At 46.3% G+C, this 23,084-nt stretch overlaps 1 long non-coding RNA gene across 5 annotated transcripts in view; it reads right to left on the bottom strand.

Moving 5' to 3' along the window:
• Nucleotides 1-23,084, bottom strand: part of LOC141418009 (uncharacterized) — a 48,743-nt gene that overhangs the window by 4,889 nt on the left and 20,770 nt on the right. For 2 of the 5 annotated variants that reach the window (XR_012442642.1, XR_012442643.1), the window contains exons 2-3: nt 9,598-9,708; nt 7,697-8,944 (exon numbers count right to left, since the gene is read on the bottom strand). This is a non-coding gene — a long non-coding RNA (uncharacterized lncRNA). Of the gene's footprint in view, nt 1-7,696; nt 8,945-9,597; nt 9,709-9,789; nt 9,973-23,084 lie in introns of all 5 variants that reach the window. The other 3 variants (XR_012442640.1, XR_012442639.1, XR_012442641.1) reach the window with 3 other exon arrangements.

The raw sequence follows: 23,084 nt of genomic DNA, 5'->3' as shown, positions 1-23,084 counted from the left end.
CTGCTGGGAGACTAAGATCAGGAGGATCAAGGTTCAAGGCCAGCCTGGACAACTACTTTGTGAGAGTCCCCCTCCCCATCTCCAAAATAACCAGAGGAAAATGGACTGGAGGTGTGGCTCAAGTGGTAGAACACCTGCTTTACAAGTGTGAAGCCCTGAGTTCAAACTCCAGTCCCATAAAAAAAAATTGGCAATTGCTTCCTTATACATATGAGTTCCCTACCAATAGTATAAAGAAGAGAGGGGCTCCTGCCTGTAATCCTAGCTACTCAGGAGGCAGAGATCAGGAGGATCACAATACGAAACCAGCCAAGGCAAATAGTTTTTGAGACCCCATCTCAAAAAAATCCATCACAAAAAAGGGCTGGTGGAGTAGCTCAAGGTATAGGCCCTGAGTTCAAACCCCAGTTTTTTTCAAACTGCAAAAAAAAAAAAAGGGAGAGGAGGGGGCTAGTAACAGGAGGGAAGTTCTGTCTGGGTCTCAGAGGATGAAGAGAAGTTTCCGTGGGTCAGAAAAAGGAGTTGAACTTCCAGGGCCTACTCTTCACAGCGAAACCAGGGAAAGCCTGGCATGTCTGGGGAGTAGCCAGTGATCCAGGGTGGCAGGAATATGAGGAGGTATATCTGAGAGAATTGGGGCGGCTGTGAAGGCAGGGTTTCCACAATAGCCACTTGTGCCAGGCCAGGCCACAGAGTGCCAGAGAGTTGGTGTGAGCAGGAAGAGACCAAAGACAGGGTCCAAGTTAGGGAAAGAACCTGGGGCAGAGCAGAGACAAGGCTAGATGAGGAAATAGTTCTTTCTCACCCAAAATGCCTTTAGGCTTCTAGTGGTTCACTTTGTGGCTGAAAAACGCTGACCTCAGGTGGATCCTAAAAGTCTTTATGGGCAACTCAGAAGCTCAGCCCTGGAAGTGGGAGTCCTGGGATCTGCCCAGAGTCCCACCCATCCTGCAAGTGAACCTGATCCTCATTCACCATCAACACCCCTTGCTCCCCACCCAGCACAAAGTCCACACAGCTTGCCATTCCACAAGAGCCCTGCCCAGCGTCACAGTGTTCTGGGAGGACTCACGGGCTGCAGGCTTTCCCTCTGTGTCCCCAAGGACCTGAGGCCTCGCTCTTCCATTCACACCCTGCAATCATCCCTAAGTCCATCCAGTCAGCCAAAACAGCAAAAAAGCAGGTTCTGATCCTCGGTGTGTCTTTGGAGCCTTCCCCTCAACTTCAGAAGCCCCGACTTTAAGAAATGCCAAACACAGAGATGTTTTTAAAAAATCACTCCCAAAGTTTCTCTAAAAGTGAAGTTTCAAACTCACTTTCAGCCTCAGCAGCCACCTTCTATGAACAGAAAGTCCCATGAACAGGAAGAGTTAAGCTGTGCCCTGAAAAGTGTGGAGTAATGGTTGTGTGGGGACACACGTGTACAGAGGGGTGCTCTGCTCTGTTTCCCCCTAAGCAGGATTGGGAAAGAGGAAAAGAGGGTCCCTCTGGACTCACCTAGCAGACCCGAAAATGGCTGACAAAAAAAAAAAAAAAGTGCTGTATTCAGAGGCTCTGTAAAATATGCACACAAACATTCCATGTGTTGTTATTACTGTTGCTTTGCTGTTGATGACACACCAAAGGTCCTGTTTAGAAGCCAGTTTTTGTTTCCCTTTTCAATCTCATGCAAGGAGTCTGATGCTTCAGAAAGATGGAGAGAGAAGGACACAGGGAAGAGCAAGAAAAGAAAGGGAGACCTCCCAGGGTGAGAGGAAGAAAGGAGAAGAACCCCTAGGTGGCCCTTGGGATCCCAGGGATGGTCAGAATTGGGATGGAGCCAACCCTGCCCCTTGCCAGAAACAAAACTGTCCTAGATCGAATCCCAAGGTCAAGCAGTCTCACTCCCTCTCCAGGAACAGAAGCCCACAGCAGCATGTGACCTATCCCTTCAAGACTCCTCAGATCCCAGAGCTAAGGATCTCTGGGGGGCGGGCCACTGGCAGAGGGAAACTCAGGATCAGAAAAATGACAGAAACAGAGTGAAGGCACTACAGACCAAAGTCATGACACTAATTAGGGCCAGAACCCAGGAGTCCACTCAGGCAAAGGTCCCCTTGCTACACCACAGCAAGCATCAGGCAGAGTGAAGCCTAGAACTGACCATGCCAGTGCTTCCTCCACCTTCCCCAATGACTAAATCCCAGTGCTGCCTCAGATAGCCAGGAAGCTGGGGCCACAATCTGGCAGGAGAGTTAAACAGTGCCAGGGGAAACTGCAGAGATGCAGGACCACCAAAGGCAGAACTGGGCATTTGACTCAGCAACAGGCTCTAATCAGACAAAATTCAAGACTGTTAAAACAATGTTACAGTGCTGCTTCCCTGTCATATTCTGATGTCATTTAAATAAATGGATGATACTCGATGTTGCCTGGTCCTCCTGTGAACACTAACTCAGCCCTGCTCTGACATGTGCTTTGTTTTACATCTGATTTCACATCCTCTGGGCAAAGTCTACTGAATTCATGGGGTTTGGGCAACTCTGATATGGACGTAGCCGCAAAAAAGTCAATTTCTTAGACCATGAAGTCTGAAAAATTGATTCAGACTTCCCAGAGACACAGGAAAGGAGGCCCAATATATAGTTTAGGTTCCTAGGGGTGTGATTTAAATCACCACAGATGGGGTGCCAGGTCCTGGGGAGGCAGCCACTCCTGTTCAGAGGCAGAGAATGTGTGCAAGTTGGGGAAGATCCTACCTGGGCGCCAATCCCTCCCCGCACTCATTCCTTCAATAAACACTTCTTGAGCAAATGCTGTGCCAGGTGCCACTGTAGGTATTGAAGACACCAAGGATGATCGAAATAAAGTCTTTTTTCTCCTGGAAGCTTAAAGGTTAACTGAGAGGGTGGAGCATGTGCCAACCAACAAACACTTAAAGACAGCATTAACTGGTGGCCATAAGTTCACTTCAGGGGACAAAGTAGAGATGTGACAGAATGCCTAGACAGGTGCTTCACCCAGTGAGGTCAAGGGAAGCCTCTCTGAAGAACTGGGGCATGGGAGGAGTAAAGTGCCAACAGGGAAAAGGGGAGCCTGACCATGCATTTACACACCTGCCCAGGTGGGTCTTTCTGAGGAAGGCAGTGACTCAGGAAAGCCAGGGACAGTGACATAGGCAAGACAGCTCACCTCTCCAGGATGGGCACCTTTGAAAGGCTCTGACCTGCCCAGTGAGGACAACCGGGGTTATGGAGGCTGCCAAGGGCTGGCTGAGGTCACCACACCTTCCTAGTAGCAGGTCCTCCACCTCCCCTGTGGAGACCCCATCAAGAGCAAGACACCAGCAGTGAATATGCAGCAAGTTGGGAAATGGGTCAGGCCCCATGGCCCGGGCCTGTAGCTCCTTCTTTTCTTATACTCCCTTCCCTGACCAAGACAGACCCACCCAGACCAGGTTCTTTAAGTCTCCTCAAAGACCCCATGACACTAACTTCCAGTGCATGAATCTGAAATGAGGGGAAACCTCTGCCAGGAGGGGCTGCAGCCCAGAATCCCTCAGCCCCGTTTTCTGTGTTTAGACCTGGAGCCCCTCCTCTCAGGTGAGCAGCAATAGGTACAGGTTGAGCTTCCCCACTCTAAAATCTAAAGCAGAACAACACAAGTGAATAGTTCCCCAATGAGAAACTCTCCTTCATATGCAAAATTATGAAGCTACTGTGTAAGGTTACCGTCCAGGCTTGGATTGTAGCTCAGAGGTTAGCATATGATTAGCATGTGTGAGGCCTGAGTTAGAGCCAAGAAAGGAGAGAGACAGAGAAAGAGAGACAGCCAGACAAAAAGGAAGAAAAGGGGGGGGAGGGGGGAGAGGGGGAGAGAAACAGACAGAAAGGACAAAAGAGAGAGAGAAAGGAATAGAAAAAGAGAGAAAGAGAAGAAAAAGGAAGGAAGGAAAAGAGAATGAAAAAGAGACAAAGACAAAGAGAAGAGAAAGAAAACCCTTGAAGCCATGTGTCTAAGGTGCGTATAAAACAAAAGTGAACTTTGTGCTTACACTTGGATCATGGCCCCCCAGTATATGTCATTATATATGCAAATATTCCAAAATCTGAATAAAATCCCAAATCCTTCTGGTCCCAGGCACTTCAGATAGGGAGACTCTGCCTGAAGACTGACCTTTGTCAAGTTCCCCACTGTACCAGTCTTCCACAGAGATTCTAACAGGGACATGTCACCCCATGAGTCATCCGCCAGTGTCTGGAGATACTGCTTATTATGTAACTTGAACAGAGAGAGCTACAGTGTCTAGAAAAGATAAACGAGATTGACACACCATGACCAAATTAACCCAAACAGATGGCCCAAATTAATAAGAGCAGATATGAAAAAGGGGATCTTATAACAGCCATCAATGACACACATGGGATCATTAGGGAAGACTTTGAAAACATATCCCAATACATTGGGGAAAAAAAGAGAAAAACGGGTAAATTTCTAGAATCATGTAACCTACCAAAACTGAGCCAAGAAGATATAAACAATCTAAACAGATTAATAATGAGCAGTGACATTGAAACAGTAATTAAAAAGTGTGACAAAGAAAGCCCAGGCCAGGCACCAGTGGCTCACGCCTGTAATCCTAGCTATGTGGGAGTCTGAGATCAGAAGGATCATGGTTCGAGGTCAACCCCAGCTAATAGTTTGTGAGATCCCATCTCCAAAATAACCAGAGCAAAACGGACTAGAGGTGTGGCTCAAGCAGTAGAGCACCTGCTTTGCAAGAGTGAACCCCCACCAAAAAAAAAAAAAGAAAGAAAGAAAAAAACAGGACCAAATGCATTCACTGCTGAATTCTACCAGACTTTTAAAGAGCTAACACCAATCCTCCTCAAACTATCCCATAAAACAGAAATGGAAGGAGCACTTCTAAAGTCACTCCTAAAACATATAGGACAGTTCCCACGACAAAGAATTGTCCTACCAAATCCTAGAGGCTCACAACTATAATCCTAGCTACTCAGGAGGCAGAAATCAGGAGGACCATGGTTCAAAGCCAGTCTTGGGCACATAGTGAGACTTATCTCAAAAAAACCTAACACGAAAGGGCTGGCTGAGTGGCTCAAGTGGTAGAGTAACTGCGTAGCAAGTGTGAAGCCTTGAGTTCAAAAAACCCCAGCACCACACACACAAAAATCCTGTGTATTACATCCATGGTGCTAAGATTGAGAAACCCAGCTGAAGCTAATCAGAACCTTCCCTGAATGTGTGGATGGAAAGAAGGAGTGGGAGTAGCAAACAGGCACCACCTCAGGGTGCCTCAGTTGGAACACATGACAGGTTGCATTCTATACTTGTATTTCCAAGATTGTCAGTGATGGGAAGCTGGGACAAAGACATTTCTGGTAATGGGGGACCACCATCATCCAGTCAATATATGGACAATTGACATGAACAGATGCTATGCAAAAGAAGTACAAATGACCAACAAATACATGAAGAAATGCTCAACATCCTACAGTGAGAAAAACGCAAATCCACACTACGTTAAGATTCTCACCCCAGTCAGAATGGCTGTCATCAAGAAACAAGCAAGTGGCTGTGAGGCCGGGGACAGGGGAAGAAACACTTATACACTGTTGGTGGGAATGTAAATTAGTGCAGCCACTACGGAAATCAGTACGTGGTTCCTCAAAAAACTAAAAAGAACTACCCTATGATCCTGCTACAACACTCCTGGCCATATTCCCAGGGAATCAAAGAGAGCTTACAACAGAAATACCTGCACATCCATGTTCACTAGAAGTTGCAGAGCACCGAGATACACGACAGCCTTGTAAAGAAGGGGACTAGCATCCCCTTCTTTAAGTGATCCCATCACTTAAGAAAGACTTCAGTCAGAGGAGAAAGGAGGTCCCTGGGATCCATACATTTACTACTGGAAAGCCCTGTGGCCCTCTTAAGTAGGGAGCCAGGTTTAGGGATCTGCCGAGTTGCCACATCACTGCAGAAAAATCCCAGCCATGTTTCATCCTCCCCACTCAGGCTTTTTCTGTACAGTGTCATCTTAAGATCAGGCCTAGCCAGGGTCCTGACAGACAGACAGACAGCTGTCTCCAGTCATTCCTCTGACCTAGTCTGCAAACCAGGACGAGCCACCCATACTCTCACAGGCCTACAAAGGCCTACAAAGGCCATGAAAAGTGCACCCTGAGCAGCTCAGCCTGCAGAGACCCCCAGAAAATAGTTGGGCTGTCTTGATCTTACCCTCTCTGTCAGAGAAGCAGCTAGGTTAGTCCTGCCCGTGCATCCCCAGATCCAGGAACTGGCCAAATGGCTTGGCATGTGGACTGTTGGCCCCAAGAAGCAGCTGAGCAACCAGCTGTCAGTGCTCACTCCACTGAGGCTCAGGAGATGCAACCAGGCAGCCCCACCTCAGCCCCACATAGTTAGGCTGCCTATTCTGAGCAGCTGGGCCACCAAAGCCCCACACACCCATCCGTGACCCAAGGAAGCAGTTGAGCCACCTTTTCTAAGTGGCTCCACCTACTGAGGTCCCCAGGAAGCAACCCATATGGCCCCACCATGCTTCTATGTCTCCATGAAGCAGCTGAGTTGCCTGTTCTCAGAAACTCTACCTTTGGAGTGAAAATTATGAAATATTTGATGAAAGACATTGAAGATGACACAAAAAATTGAAATACAAGCCAGATACCAGTGGCTCATGCATGTAATCCTAGCTACTCAGGAGGTCATGATCAGGAGGATTGAGGTTAGAGGCCAGCCTGGACAAATAGTTTGAGAGACCCTATCTTGAAAATACCCAACATAAAAAAGGGCTGGTGGAGTGGCTCAAGCAGTACAGTGCCTGCCTAACAAGCATGAGGCCCTGAGTTCAAATCCCAGTGCCGGAAAAAAAGTAGCTAGAAGAAAGGATTTCAAATTTTCTCAGCACAAAGAAATGATAAATGCTATAAGGTGACAGATATGCAATTTCTCCTGATTTGATCACTATGAAATATATTCATGTACTGAAATGTCACATTCTCGTATGTGTATTTATATATTTACATATACATATATATACAAGTATGTGTCAATCAAAAAAATTTAAAAAAATAAAATTCATCCTAAACATACCTTCACTTAAATTGGAGGTGGGAGGGATAGAAAGACAGAGTCAAGAGGGTGGGTGGACAGAGAACTGCTACTAACCCTGCTCTGAATCCTGGACAATCCTAGAATAGAATATAACTGGCTGAAGAGAGATTGCCTCGCCTTTGATGTGTCTCGGGGTGGCCCCAGTCCAGGGACCCTGATTTAAAGATGGTGTCATCTCTCATGTCCTTCTGCTAGTGGATGACAGGATTAAGAGCAGCAGGGAGAAGAACACGCAGGTGGGTTCCCGCCATCCACTCAGCACATAGCTCTAGGTGTTTCTAAGACCACAGCAAAGCTGCCCTCGGGTTCTGCTCTCAACCAGTGAGTGGGAAGACCTGTATCACACAGCTGGAAACAGCAGAGGAGCGACTTGAGCCAGGTGGGGGGGCCAAGCCCATTGTGCACATCCTTTCCACTACAAGCTTGTGATCTGCACCTGAAAGCCTTTGATGGATGTCTGTTGTTGGATGCTTATCCACATACAGTGACTTGAGCAAGACACAGAGCTCACAGGACCAAGAGAAGCTGGCCAGCTAATTCATGGGAGACTGAAACCAACCTGTAAGCATTTGGGTAAAGCCAAGGTGACTACCAGAGAGGTCACTGTTCAGAGCTCCATGGCTCACAGACCACAGCACTGGGATCTTGTGTCTGAGTTCACAAGAGCACACCATGCCATCCCATCATGCAATCCCTCTTTGCCGACCAGAACAAGGACTGTAGTCTGCATTTTCCATGGGTGGGGAGGGGCTGCAAGCTCTCCTTTCTGAAGACAGGAAGGGATCAGAGTCCTAGAAGTCAAGACAAATGCCCTGTTATCATCAATATCCTCTCTCATGGACCCAAGTCCTAGGGCTGTCATTAAGCTACTGTCCTGTGGGTCATATGTCCCCTGCAAAAAGGAAGGGTACAGAAATGGGCCGATAAAACCTACTCACACCTAAAAAAGTCACCAGGAGGAATAAATTTATGTGACTACACTTTTGTTAAAACAAGAAGTGTCACGTACATGGATGGGTCCTAGAAATAGTATCTAACCTGTCTTCATTACTGTGGGTGCTATAACAAGCTACCACAGACTGGCTTAAAACAACAGAAATGTTGAACATTTTCTGTGTCCGAACCTCCTTTTTAATGGCAAATGTACGCAGAGTAAACCATTACCCCCGCCTGGGGACAGCCCAAGCCCTCCCCACTCACCCATTATTGATCAAGAACCACCCAGGTTTTTCCCTCCCCACAGGTTAGCGCTCTTTTTAAAAGCACCTACAAAAAGCGCAAATACAAAAAGCGCGCTCTCTCTGCTTCGGGCTCCTACCTGGCCCACAGTGGCCTATTGTAACTCCTTTCCCTAACCTGTAATAAACTTTTATCATCCCCCTCATTACGTCTACATATCCTGTAGGACAGAAAGCCCTGGAACTTTCTGTGTAGCAACAACTACAATGCATATGCCAGAAGATGAACCCTCATAGACCTAGGCAAGCAAGCCCAACCTGAATGAACAAATTCCAAAGTGTACTTTCTAATTCCAGCTCCTCACTCTCCCTCTCAGGAGACAGAAAAGTTGGCCCTTGGTTCCACAGAAAACAGGGAAAACCCAAAAGACTGTCATGTCGCCAAGCACAGTTACCAAAGAGACAAGGTTTAAGAAAAACCTCCCCCTCCCCTTTTCTCCTTCTGCAATTCCCTCCACTTACAGTTTCAAAACCCTGCCTCACATCAATCACCAAAGAACACAGCCAGGCCTGCAGTTCGTGACGTGTTCTCTCGAAGCATGTCTGGAGCTTGTGGCCAGTTGTAGCCACTGGGAACAGAAGGGACAATTTGATCCTGTCACTGTGTTTCCATCCTTTCTGCCTGGTTAGAAACCCAGCTTGGTGCAAATCCGGCCCCACCACAGCCTCACTGAGCCACTTTTTTTCCTTTGTGGACACAGGGGATGTGGTTCCAGTCAATAGCCAGGGCAGTCCTGTCTTTCACATGGCCTGGTGTGGAACCAGCCATGCTACTTAAAACCTCGTGGCTGGAGATAATTGGCCTTCAAATTAAATTCAGCTGTTGTGGTGTGATCAGAAACTCTTGGGTCTCTTTTTTCCTAAACTGGGTTAATTCCCACCTGCAAGCCCTCGGGCCTTGTCTCTTTTCTCTCTCTGGCCTAATTCCTGGAAGATGGAATCTGGAAATGCCTGTGGACTGTTTGGGTGGCCCCAAAGCTTCAAGGAGAAGACCTGGGATTGAAGGGTACAAAAGGGACTAGGGAAGAAGGCAGACACAGGCTGTATATGGCATGATTCCATTTATGTGAAAAGTAAATAGGTAACTTTAGGAGACAGAAAGAGGATTGGTGGTTGCCAGGATGTGGAGAGGGAGAATGAGGGATGACTGCTTAATAGACACAGAGTGTCCTTCTAAGTGTGATGACAGTGCTTTGGACTGGACAGGTAATGACTGCACAACCTTGTAAATGTTCTGACGCTGAATGTGCTGCTTTGAAATGGTTCCTTTCATTCTGCTCAATAGTAGAGTGCTTGTCGAGTGTTCCCAAGGCCCTGGGTTCATTCTCAGCAACTGAAAGAGAAAAAAAGTTAATTTCATGTTCTATACACCTCATCTAGATTTAAAAAAAGACCCAAGTACAGTGGTTCATACCTGTTATCCCAGCTACTCAGGAGGCAGAGACTGAGAGGATCACTGTTTGAGGCCAACCTGGGCAAAAAGTTAGCAAGATCCCAGCTCAACAAACTGGGCTCTAATCCCAGCTATGCAGGAGGTGGTAGGTCTGCAGTCTGAGGCTGCTCCAGGCAAAAACTGGAGATCCTACCTGAAAAATAACTAAAGAAAAAAAGGGCTGGGGGTGTGGCTCAAGGGGTAGAGTGTCTGCCTAGCAAGTGTGAGACCCCAAGTTCAAACCCCTCTGCCAATAAAAAAGGGAAGGAAGAGCAATAAGGAAAGAAGCCCCGCAGAAAAGTGGAGCTAGCTGAGATGCCCCAGGATAGCGCAGGACCTGTTCTGAATTAATCCCTCCCATCCCACCCCTGATCCTAGGTCAGAGCTCGTTGGGAGCAGCATCCCTGGGCACTTCAGCTGGGGCAGTGTGCCCTGAGCTGGCTGGTTGGCCCCTAAATTTAAGTTCTGCTACTTAAGCACATCACCTGAACACACATGCACAGGAAATTAATGTGAGTCAACTCCCTGTATAGCTATTCTTATCTCAACTAGCAAAAACCCTTGTTCCTTCCTATTATTGCTTATTCTCTCTCTTCAACAAAATTAGAGATAAGGGCAAAATAGTTTCTACTGGGTATCGAGGGGGTGGGGGAGGAGAGGGAGGGGGCAGGGTGGGTGGTAAGGGAGGGGGTGGGGGTGGGGGCAGGGGGGAGAAATGACCCAAGCGTTGTATGCACATATGAATAATTAAAAAAAAACATATCACCTGAGTCCTGGGTTTTTTTCTCAGATAAATGGTGATATTAAAAAGGAGGCCCTCCTATTCTAGAAGCAGAAAATGAGCCAATGTACAATGAAGCACAGAGGGGCAAATTTTCTTTTTAAATTCAGGGTTTGCAAGCTACTTACTCAGAAGTCCTAAAAATGTACATTGTCTCATCTAAATGGATCAGGCATTCTTATTTGGAGACCCCATCCTACCACAGAGCAAAACCATAATCTCATTCAGTCCCTTATTTGCCAGTTCTTTTCCCTGGGGTCACACTGAAGTCTAGGCATCTTGTGTCCTATGAGGAGGACTGCTTCTCATTGTCTTGTGTATTCCCACCAGCTGCTGAGATATCCCAATTCTCTGCAGGACATCTAAATTATCTTCACCTCGTTTTGTCTGCAAGTCTTCTCCAGATCTTCAGGTTCTCTGGGTTACCATGCTTCTCCCCTTAAATGTCTGGGAACACTTGTGGCTGCTAGGCCATGCTGGCACAGTAAGATATGAGGTGGTAGCAACGCTGTTCAACTACCTGCACCCTACACTTAGATTCACACCAAAATCCTTCTCCTGCTCCACCATGACACCAGGCATTGGGCACTCAAGGCTGACAGACATACGTGCGGCACAGGAAGAGACTGGGTGTTTTCCCCTTCGCTCTTCTGCAAATCTCTATGAAGTCTCTGAACTGGATTCAAATCCATGTTTGATTTAAAGTGCAGAAACTTTGTTGGTATCTCAGACACATGTGGCTCTTTCGTCCACAAATGGGGCAAAGAAATGTCCAGGCAGAAACACTGACACACTCCTCAGGGCAGTTCCTCCACAACATGGTCAATGTGGCAGAAATAGAAAGTGTGAAGTAGTGTGTCACTGTCCCCCAGGCTGCTCTGTGCACACAGAGAAAGGGAGGGCAGGGGAGGGGAGTGGAGAGAAGGTTACAGCCACAAAAAGACAAGTACAAGAACCAGGCACCCAAGACTCACACTTGTAATCCTAGCTACTCAGGAGGCAGAGGTCAGGAGGATCACAGTTCAAAGCTAGGCCAGACAGACAGTTTGCAAGATCCCGCCTTGAAAAAAACCCATCACAAAGAAAGGGCTGGTGGAGTGGCTCAAGGGATAGTCCCTGAGTTCAAACCCCAGTACCACACATAAAAAAAGCAAGTACAAGAGTATTTAGTTTTGTTCATGGCAACCAAAACCTGAAAACAACCCAACTGTCTGTCAACAGAAGTAGAAAATTCAACTGCAGTGTCCTCATTCAATGGGATTAAAAATGAAAACAGACAAAGGACAGCCACCTGTAACATCATGAATGTGTCTCCCAGACATACTGTTGCGCTAAAGAAGTCAAACCCCAACCGGTTTAAATTCCTGTCCCTTTATATGACATTTGTATGAAATTCAAGAATAGCCAAAACAGTGAGGATAGTGATTGTCTCTCAGGGATGGTGTGACAGGAAGGGAGAAGGCCTTCGGGGATGTGTTGTGTATCTTGATGTGAGTGGTAAGAAAATGGCAGAATGTCTATGTAGAAATTCACCAAGCTGTACCCTTAAGGCTCAAGCACCTCACTGGATTTTGTTGTTCCTCAGTGCAAAGTAATTTAAAGTCATACATGTCAAAAGTATTCCAAATACCACGTCAAATAGTGTGTCTAGGTTCCCACTTCAGAGCACACACTTAGCTTTTCAAAACCTGAAATCGATGTTTCACAGAGCAACACTTACGCGCGAACCAGGCTGACATTCAGCCTATCCAACAAACTTTAGTGCTGCTTTCCATGGACTAAATTGGTTCCAAGACCCACTCGAAGGCCGTCAGGCATTATTTGAAAAACCGCAGTTCTAACAGTCAAGAATCACTAAAGGGTTGTAAGAGGAGGAGTGGTGCAGACTGGCAAGTGTTTCAGAAAGCTCTCTCTAGGCAAGAATTCAAGGTGTGAGACTGGAGTTGGGGGATCAGTAAGGAGTTCACTGGCTTTGGAGGAGATCCTACAAGTTGTGGGGTTTCCTCTGAACTGGTCCCCATTCCTGGGGAGGCTTGCCATAGAGGGAGTCAAGCTCACTAGAGCTAGCCTAGATCCTCCTTCATCTGAGCAGAATTACAGGGCATGGGGCAGAAAACTTCCCTCTGCCCATGAACTCTCCTGGAGACTGAGGTCTAGGGAGAGCCGACAAGGAGAGAGACATTTGTTGCAAGCCTGTTCTTTTCAGACCCTGGGAAAGTGCCTGTATTACATACGTTATCTCATTCATTCCTATAGCAATCCTTTAAGACAGACAGGATTACCGCCAAGGACAAGAGAGTGAGGCCTAAAGCCCTGCAGCCAGGAGGGATAAAGCCAGGCTCAGAACCCAACTCTGCACGACAAAGGCCTTATGCTCTTTCCCAAGCAGAGGCCTAACTCTGAGTGTGTCCAGTCTTGGCTGGGATCCCGGCTACAGGCTGGGCCTGGTTCATGAGTGTCCAGGGAATGTGAGAAACTGTGAGGAAACAGCCTGACGCCTGGGTGGTACTGGGGGATTTCATACAAGATTTGAAGTGTAGTAACATGGGACCTTTTCCCCCACAACTGTAATCCTCTCTTCAGCTAGGCCAGGGGTCCTGAGCACAGGAGGTCTTGTGACTTAGAGCCTGGCACCAGGTGACTTAGGCAGTTCCTCTGTTACTTGCTGTCCCTGGCTGGAGATAACAGGCAGCAGAGCAGGACAGCAGAAGGATAGGGGCAGATCCAGAAGAGCTATCTAGCTCCCTGGGACCTGGCCCTATTGGCCCAGTGACCATCCCTAAATTTCCACACAAGTGTTGCCTCATAGATGAGGAAAAGCAGCTGAAAGGTTTTTACTCTGACCTACACTTCATTTTCTTTTTTTCCTGTCACCCCCAAGGAAGTGTGGAAGAGGAGGAGGATACTAGCTGGAAGTCCTGAGTTCATTCTGAGCTAGACTCTGAAAGAGGACACTGACAATGAGTATCACAGTATCTCTGCCACTGTGCCCAAGAGAGTATACAATTCCAGCTCTCTCTCTCTCTCTGTCTCTCTCTCTCTCTCTCTCTCTCTCTCTCACACACACACACACACACACACACACACACACACCAACACAATTTCTACCATCTTTGTCTCACCATACTCTGTGTCCTCAGGCTCTGGACAGCCTCTTGATTTCGGACAGCTTCTAGAAGGAGTAGGCAGGTGTCCCACGTCTCCCCTAACCTCCAAGAGACACTTGTCACATTGCCTCAGTGGCTCTCAGGAGCCCCTCACTTCCCTGAAGGTATGTGTGGGCAGGGAGGAGAAAATATATAGTATGGCCCTAAGTGCCTGCCCTTGGTCAGGAACTGGCATCTGCTAATCTTTGTGTTGGGCCTGGAAACTCTTGGTCTCTGTTAGTCTATTCTGCATAGCTTGTCCGGCACCTCCCTTTAGAAACGGAGGGTTCTCACACATGCTGTTCTCAGTTCTGTGGGTCCTGATAAGCAAGAGAGCAGAACATTAAAAAACCCAGATACTGTCTTACTTCTTTTTGCACATCTGAGTATAGTGGATAAATTCTACCCCCTAAAACACACACACACACAACAAAAAGCTGAAAACAAAGTCTAAGAGACCTGCATGGTAGCGGTGTTATCTCCATGAATTCACATAGGCTTGAAGTACCCTGTCACGGTAGACCTGTGAGACATTTAGCCAGGGGTAAAGGGTTGCAGGCCCAGGGTCAAATGCCCTTAGGTTGTTCTCCTCTGTGTTCACATTACTGCTGGACACTGGGAGGCTATCTGTTCCCTTGTTCTGAGCTCCCAGGGACACCTCACTATAGTTCCCCTACAACTTGCTCTAAAATCATACCCAAGGGCAAGTGGGGGCCAGGATCCCTCTGTACCTGGGTCTCCCCAAGGGACATCACTGGAACTGAGCTTGAGTCACTGAGTGTTGCCATCATCAGCTCCAGTCAACAGGCCACCCTGTATATCTACTCAGGACTCCCTTCCCTGTTCCGACTGTGCAGCTCAGAGCTCATAAAGGCCTCCAGATGCCTCTCTGCACCTCACCCCTGCTCAGGGGCTGAGAAGAATGTAATCAGTCTCTAGGAAGCTGAAGATGCTGGTTCTGTACCAGGTGCTTAAACTGCTTTGCTAACAAGCACTGACTCCTTACCTGGGCCTACAAATTAACTAAACCCAGGAGAAAAGCTTGGCATCCCTGCCTCCATTTTGTACCTGTTGTCCTTTGCTCTGAGCCACTCTCTCCCGCAGCCACCTTGGAATCAAAGGACAGGAATGATCTTTATGACAAGAGACTGAAACTATCCCTAAGGAACAGTGGAAACTTGCAGGACAGACCACCCTTCCAAATGAGGACAATTATAGCTAGTGGAGTGGCTCAAGCGGTAAGAGCACCTGCCTCGCAAGCATGAGGCCCTAAGTTTAAACCCCAGGCCACACCTGTGACTGAGACTCCTTATGCACACCTGTCTCTCTCCCTGACCTAAATCTTTGTCTATCTAAAACTATAGCTCATGTCTGTACCCTGAAGATGGGCTGAGTGCTGCCTCTGCCTCTTCCCATGACATGTCCAGGCCATGTGATAAATCTCTCTCTGCCTTCACCATGGCTCTTTATTTGGTATATGGTGGTGAATGGCCAGGGCCTGACATGTGGAAGCCCAGGAGTTTGGGCCTGGGGTCCAACACTTGGGTTTCAGCTTCCGGCCTGCTGAGGATGTATAGCGAACAAACTGAACACAGCCCTGACTTCCCTCACCCTTCTTCACTTGTCTGCACTGCAAGTTACCTTTTGACACCCATTCTCCGAAGCTCTGCACCTTACCTGTCTGTCTCTTTCCCATGGAAAGTCCCCGTTAGTTAACACTTATTTCCTGCCTTCTCAAGTCACTTCAATTTCTCTCTTCCTTTCCCTCTCTGTCTCCTTCCCCCTATCTTCCTAGCCATCTAAGATTCATTTCTTGAATCATACAATATTAAACTATCAACCAGAAGTAGGTAAAGAGAAGGGAGGAGGAAGGAAAAGGGAAGAGAGAGATCAAGCTGGCACCTTCCCCACAAGAAGCAAACTGGCTTGCATTGCTTCAGACTTGAGCCACTGCCAGCCATTGCCTTAATCTCTCCACAGCCAAGCCCTTGGGGAGGGGGGCATCTATATTTGGGTCTCTTTCTTCACCTCCCTTTTATTTCTCAACTTAGGCAATCTGGCTTCTGTTCCCTCTTCTGCACTAAAACCGATCTAAGTTTACCAAGGAGCATCTACTGCAAAACCTCATTGCTAAAAAAAGTATATATATATATATATTAATAATAAAACATGGTTTTTGCTGAGCATGTGGCCCTGAGGGCAACCTCCACCTTCATCTTTTCCTGAGACTTCGTCCCCCTGACCTCTGTGGCTCTGCTTTGGCTGGGACACACCCTTTGTACGGATTGAACATGGTTTGTGCACCACAAGCATCCACTGTAATTGAAGGCACCATTGCAAGGTAGTGGAACTTTTATGGGAGGGGTCTAGTGAGAGGTGTTTAGGTCATTGGAGGAATGAAGTATTTTTCGTGTGACTGCTTTGCTAGTTCTCAAAAGGGGATTGTTATGAAAAGAGCAAGCCTGGTCCCGTCATCTTCTTTCCCTCTGATTGCTCCCGCATGCACTCACACCACTATGTGTCACCATCAGCTGCCCTCACTGAGACCAACTCCAACCCCTCCCAATCCTGAACTTTGAACCTCCAAAACTGTGGCCTAAATACATCTTTTCCCCTTATGTTAGCTGCCTCCAGCACTTTGTTGTGGTAACTCAAAGGTAACTAATATACTCTCTCTCCATCTTCTTTACTTTCTTCCTCCATGAACCCGTGGGTGTCAGGGCCACTTGTGAAATTTCATTCATTCCTTACTCTGTCCACCCCCCAGGGAAAGTGGTATTCAGATGAGATTGGGCTTCTTCAGGGTGGTACAGCAGTACATGGGAAGTGATATTCACATCTGCAATTCCAACCTCCCATGTCAGCTCCCCACAGATGACTGCCCAAATCATGTCATAAAAACAACAAAGGCTTATTCACAGACACTATATGCCCATGCTGCGCCAACCTCACAAAAATCTTCTGTGGCAGGTACCTATATTACTCACCCTTCATCTGTGTAAGAGCTGAGACCCTCAGTGACTAGCCTAAGGCCATTGTTGAATGTATATGTGTGTGTTTGTGTGGCTGGGGATGGAACTCAGGACTTTGCATATGACAGGCAAGTACTCTATCACTGAGCTATACTCCCACCCAAGGTCATGGCTATTAAGAGGCTGCTCTCAAAGCCCAGACTTATTCCCTCTCCTGGTTCCTAACAAGACAAGCCCTTGGTTTCCTCTTGTCAGCGTGGAGAAACCACAAAGGTAAGAGAGAGGGAGGTTAATGGATATGAGGAAATAACACAGAAACTGTGAGAAACCCCTGGGGAGGCAGATGATGGTTGGGTCCCAAAGAATGATGAAACAGGAGCCCAGCAAATCAGAGTCTTATGAGGCGATGTCAGAGACACTCTTCTCCCCCATGTTTCCACGGCTGGGGAGCAGAGAACAGCAGGTGCACAGACTGCCTGGCTCTGGGCACTCCTCCCCATTCCCACAGACTGAGAACAAGGAAATTTCAGCCAAAAGAGACAGCTCTTGGAAAGAGCAGTGCCCAGGGGTAAGGTACAGCTAGGTTCCCTGAGGACAGGGAAATAGGCAGCAGATTACAAGGCCAGAGCATCACCTGAGGTGTACGCCTAGCCGCACACACTCACGTGCTCAAGCCTTGCAGAACACAAGCCATGCCTGCCCTTCACCCTCCCCCTGGACACACATTGCCAGCCAAGGCAGATGAGACCCCCAAGGAAGGTTAGTGTGTAGGAGTTGGTAAGGGACACTAACATCGGACAGGGACAGTGGCATAAACAAAGTCACAATGGTGAAGAGCGGGTATTGATTGCAGAAGGACGACTGATGGTCAGAAGGACAGTTCAAAATAAATATCTTCAGACACAGAAGAAAAGCATAGTTTATAAAATGATTCAAGAATAAACAGTTATGTTGAAATGCAGTATGACAGGCTAGATTGAAGAATATTAGGCAAAACTATAGGTGAGCCAAAAACAGAACTTGGTAGACTGAAGAGGAGAAGGAATAAATCTGAAAAATGATTCAGTGAGATGGAGTTCAGCTCAGGACAGTCACCCAGAGAATATTGGAAAGAGATGAAAGAGGAGTGAAAAATAAAAAGGAAGTTAAGACTGGAGGTGTGGCTCAAGTGGCAGAGTACCTGCTTTGCGAACTTGGAACAAAGCCCCAAGTTCAAACCCCAGTTCCACCCCCACCCCCCAAAAATCATATATTTAGCCAGGCACCATTGGCTCACTCCTATAATCCTAGCTACTCAGGAGGCAGAGATCAGGAGGATTACCGTTTAAAGCCAGCCTGGGCAAATGGTTCACAAGACCCTATCTCGAAAAATCCCATCACAAAAAAGGGCTGGTGGAGTGGCTCAAGGTGAAGACCCTGAGTTCAAACCCCAGTACTGCCAAAAAACAAATAAAATGATAATAAAAAATTAAAAGGAAGTTAAGAGATATGGAGAGGAGAAGAAAAATTGTCAATATTTGGATAATAAAAATCCTACAAGAGGAATAAAATTCATAAGAATATAGTTGAATAAACAATAACTAAAATTTTTCCCAAGATTAGAAAAAAAAGAGACTTCTTAAAAGCTTTTACAGAATGATGAGCAGGTAAGAATAAAGTAACTTTTACTCACATTATAATATTTCAAAATCTCAAAAACAGAGAGAAAATAAATGCTTCCAGAGAGAAAGAACGGATCACCTGTTAAAATTAGTTTAGGAAAACTTCTCTTCAAATATATACAATAAACAGAGAGAGAGAGAGAACCACTTGCACAGCTCCATTTTCATTTCACAGTGTGGACATGTTTGTGTAACTAAGCCCCATATCAAGAGAGAGAACTTTACCACTACCGAGAAAGCCCCTTTCTTGTCCCTTCCTGTTCCATTTCCCCCAAAAGGTAACCCTATCCTGACTTCTAAGTTTATGAATTAGTTTTTACTGCTTTTTAATTTTACATAAATGGAAGCACGCTGTCTATACTCTTTGTATATCTGATTGCTTTTGCACAACATATGTTTTCTGAGATTCATATGTAGCTCATGACATATAGCCGGGTTTTTCAACCTCAGCACTATTGACATTTGGGACGAATTTGTTGTTGGGGAACTGTCCTGTTCCTGGTAGGTGCATGGATTCAGCTTGACATGAATGGAGCCATCTTGAGTTGTAACCATTGGCAGGTGTATGGATTCAGGTTGACATGGCTGAGACCATCTTGAGTTGTAACCAGCATGACTGCCCCTAAGTCTCCTTGATTAATTTTTTCCCTGCATAGATTCCCAGCAAAGTATACATAGCAAAAAGCATGAGAATGGTCTGTGGAATTTTACAACTTGGCCCTGGGGATGGGCCTGTCTCTGACATTAGCTTGACAAAAACCAGGTGCATTCAGGCTTGGATGAAGTCAATTTTGTCCTGACCACTTTATAAGCCCCTGTCTTCTGATCCAAATCTCAGGAATCCACCTGGTCTGGTTGCCACCCAGGACCACCAAAAACATCCCTAGGTATTGCCAAATGTCTCCAAGAGACAAAATCATCCATAGTTTGAACCACTGCTGTAAAGCATTCCATTGTATGACTGTATAAAGGAACATTTCTTTTTCTATTCTACTGTTTTTTTGGTTTTGACAATACTGGGTTTTAAACTCAGGGCCTCACACTTGCTAGATAGATGCTCTACCACTTGAACCATTCCACCAGCCCTCTATTCTATTGTTGATGGATATGTAAGAGGTTTCCAACTTGAGGCTATTTGGGTAATACTATTATGAAGAGAGACAGTATTATCAAAAGTTTTAAAAGGAAAAGGACATCAAACCAACAATTTCAATCCATATAAAAAGCCTCAGTTTTATCACTTAAAGATCCTCTTGAAAATAAGTAATATTCCAGCAAGAAGAGAAATAAATTCATAGGCACACTGCAAGGAATATGAGAAGCAAAAGTGAGTGATAATACAGCAAAGTAAACTATTCTGTAAAATTGTTAAGACAAAAACTCCCTTCTGGGTAAGATGGAGGTCAACATTGGCCCTGTCAGCAAATATTAAGATCTGGACAAATTATAAAACTTGCCTTTTAAATATGTCAAAAATGCATGAGTGAACTGGGTACCCACAGATATGAGGGCACAGTTCAGATGACCCTAGGATCAGCAGCTGGAGTTTTCCCTTGGGAGCATTTCGCTCTTACTTGGCAAGCTTTCAGCCACCCCAGCTCCAAGTTCAGCTCCCTTAGGGGTTACAATGCCTCAGCTTTGACTCTGAAGCACCAAGCTGGTACCATCATCCTCTTCTCTGCCCTAGAAGATAAGGTCAGTCAGTTAAAAGAAAACTAGATTATCTAAATAACTAACCAGAGTGGGTTATCACCACAAATATTCACTTTAAGCATTTTGATTTGGCTTTTACATCACTGGAATCTTAGAGGAAAATTACATGAGTAACACAAAGAACCCCTGCACACCACTTTTCCACAATAACCAAATGCTTTCATTTAGCCCCATTTGCTTTGTCTTTATAACTCTGTCTCTCTATATACATATTTTTTTCAGATCATTTTTCTCAACTCTGAAAATGTTGGTGACATCATCTCCCTTTACTCCTAAATACTTTAGGGTAATTTTCCTGATAATTGAAACGTTGTTTTCCACAACCATGAGCAATGATCACAGTAAGGACATTTAACTTATCACCTAGTCTATGCTCTATGTTCAAATTTTATTGATTGTCCTAAAAAGTCTATTGTCCTAGAAATGTCCTTCGAAAATCTGCAGGACTACACGTTACACCCAGCTGCTATGTCTATTTAGTCTCCTTTAATAAGCCCTCGTGGTCCTTTTTTTTTTTTTTTCTTACAGTACTGGGGCTTGAACTCAGGGCCTACACCTTGAGCTACTCCATCAGTCCTTTTTTGTGATGGGTTTTTTCAAGATAGTGTCTCTAGAACTATTTGCCCAGGCTGGCTTCGAGCCTCGATCCTCCTCATCTCTGCCTCCTGGGTAGCTAAAATTATAGGTGTAAGCCACTGGCATTCCGGTCCATGGTCCTTCTTGATGTCATTTTGATTGAAGCAGGCCAAGTATTTTGGCAGTAACTGGGGTTTTGAACTCAGGGCCTCACACTTGCTAAGCAGGCACTCATGTGGGTGAGCCATTCCACCAGCCCTTTTTTGTATTGCATATTTTCAAGATGGGGTTAATAAAGTAGACCTAAAATTATACCCTATAATCCTAGCTACCTGAGAGGCTGAGATTGGAAGGATTGAGGTTCGAGGCCAGCCCAGGTAAATAATTCGAGAGATCCTATCTCCAAAATAACTAGAGCAAAATGCACTGGAGGTGTGTGGTTCAAGTGGTAAAGCGCCTGCTTTACAAGCATGGAACCCTGAGTTTAAACCACAGTCCCATCAAAAAAAAAAAAAGAAAGAAAGAAAGAAAAGGAAAAAGAAAAGAGAGAGAGAGATAGGAAATAAATAATTCTCCACTCATTAACTTAGAGGGCTGGGCTGCTGCTCAATGGTAGGGCACATGTGCTCAGCATGTGCAAGGGGCTGGGTTGAAGCCCCAGGACCAAAAATAATTATTTCCTTTAGGAGGGAATTGCAGCTGCCAGGTAACCACCTTTTTACTGTTCCTCTAAGAAGCTTCCTCACAGGGCGCTTCCCTGCAGTGTTGAGTCATGGGACATAGTGGGTGCTTCTTGTGAATGGTCAGACATTAGCTCTGTGGCTAGAAAAGGTACGTGCTAGATGACTGGAGCTGGATGCTCTTCCTCCCTTTCAAAATTGTCACTGAAACTAAGGCTTCCCTAAGGCAGTGAGGGCTGGGTGTGTCTCAGTGGTGCAGCCTGGCCTAACAAGCCCATGACCCTGGCTTTCATCTCAGGCACCCACAGAAAAGAAACCATTGCTAAGGCCAGGTCACCTCCCCCACCATTAATATATCAGCCTCAGCTGCTTAATCCTGCATAGCTCTGCTCCAGGGAGTTTTAGCTTCTTGTTCAGCCTTTAAAAGAGAGCTTAAATGTGCGTCCCACCCTCTGCGTCTTCCTGTCCTAACCCTGAGAAACTCGCAAGGCTAATTGCCAGCCTGGCCCTCAAGTCACATGTGAGAAAATAAGTGTGGGCTGAATATTATGTTGTAAAACAAGAAGAAGAAGAGGGCCAGCATTTGCTGAGTGCCAACTGTGAGCCACTGTCATGCTTTTCTTTTAACCAAAATTCTGGCCGGAGGTATGATGCAGGCTGTGGAGCACCTGCCTAGCAAGTGCGAATCCCTGAGTTCAAACCCCAGTATCTAAAAAAAAAAAATTAACCGAAATTCTGTGATACAGGTAGATGATCCCCTTTGGCAGATGAGGACAGGACACCAGTGCTCAATGAGGGATGGTAAGTTGTCCACAGTCACTCAGCCTGGAAGCTGTAGAGTGAGAAATATAAGTCTTGACTTCTTTCATTCTATCATGCTGCCTGCAGCATACCTACTGCACCACCCCCCACCGAGTTTAGATACCCCCCCCAACTATCCATAATTCTTTGCTTGCTCAAAAGTCACTAGATGCCTGGGATGGGGCTAGTCTACTCCATGCATCATCCCATTTAATCCTCATGTCAACCTATAAGATAGACACAGAGGAGGTTACACAGAGGAGGGAACTGAGGCTGAGAAGTTGTCACTGGCCCAAGGTCATGCTGCTGGAATTCCAATGCAGTTCTGCTGGATTCCAAAAGACAGGCTCGGAACCACCATACCCGCTTTCCTGTTGTCACCACCCCTTAGGGCCAACATAGAGTCAGTTCTCAGGTTCCAAGTCCTTCAGGTTTTGTGTCCATTCTCTAACTTGGTCAGGAGTTGCTGAACATGGGGTGGACATCCCAGGAATCCAGAGAGACAAACCCAATCCCTGCCATGTCCACGGCCACCCAACTATAGGATCCCACAGGGCAGATCTGGCTCCACACATTTGTCCAGGCCTCCCTATTGTCTCCAGGCCAATGGCTGTCCCAGGAGAAAGGATGATTTTAAAGAATTTAAAGTGTTTTCAAGCCTGAAATACTTTTTCCAGAGAAATTGGGACAGGGGCCAAACTTCTTCTCAGAGCCTCTGTCCTATGAGGCTGGGGATCTCCTTTGCCAAGACAGGTTTCTCAGAAGAGGAAAAAACAGCCCAGGCTGTGCTCTGTGTTGCGAGAGGAGGTCAGTACCTGGCTGGCACAGGGATGTGAAAGGCACACATGTTTGCCTCCACTTGGGTCCCTCTCAGTTGTCCCATTTATGCTACATTGAGACCTGCTTGATCTAGGCGTTCATGGAGACCACAGTTTTGCTCAGCCTTA

Source organism: Castor canadensis, chromosome 16, assembly GCF_047511655.1.
Source record: "Castor canadensis chromosome 16, mCasCan1.hap1v2, whole genome shotgun sequence".
Classification (NCBI taxonomy): domain Eukaryota; kingdom Metazoa; phylum Chordata; class Mammalia; order Rodentia; family Castoridae; genus Castor; species Castor canadensis.
The sequence above is the reverse complement of the archived record's forward strand: the minus strand, read 5'-3'. Positions and strand labels throughout refer to the sequence as shown.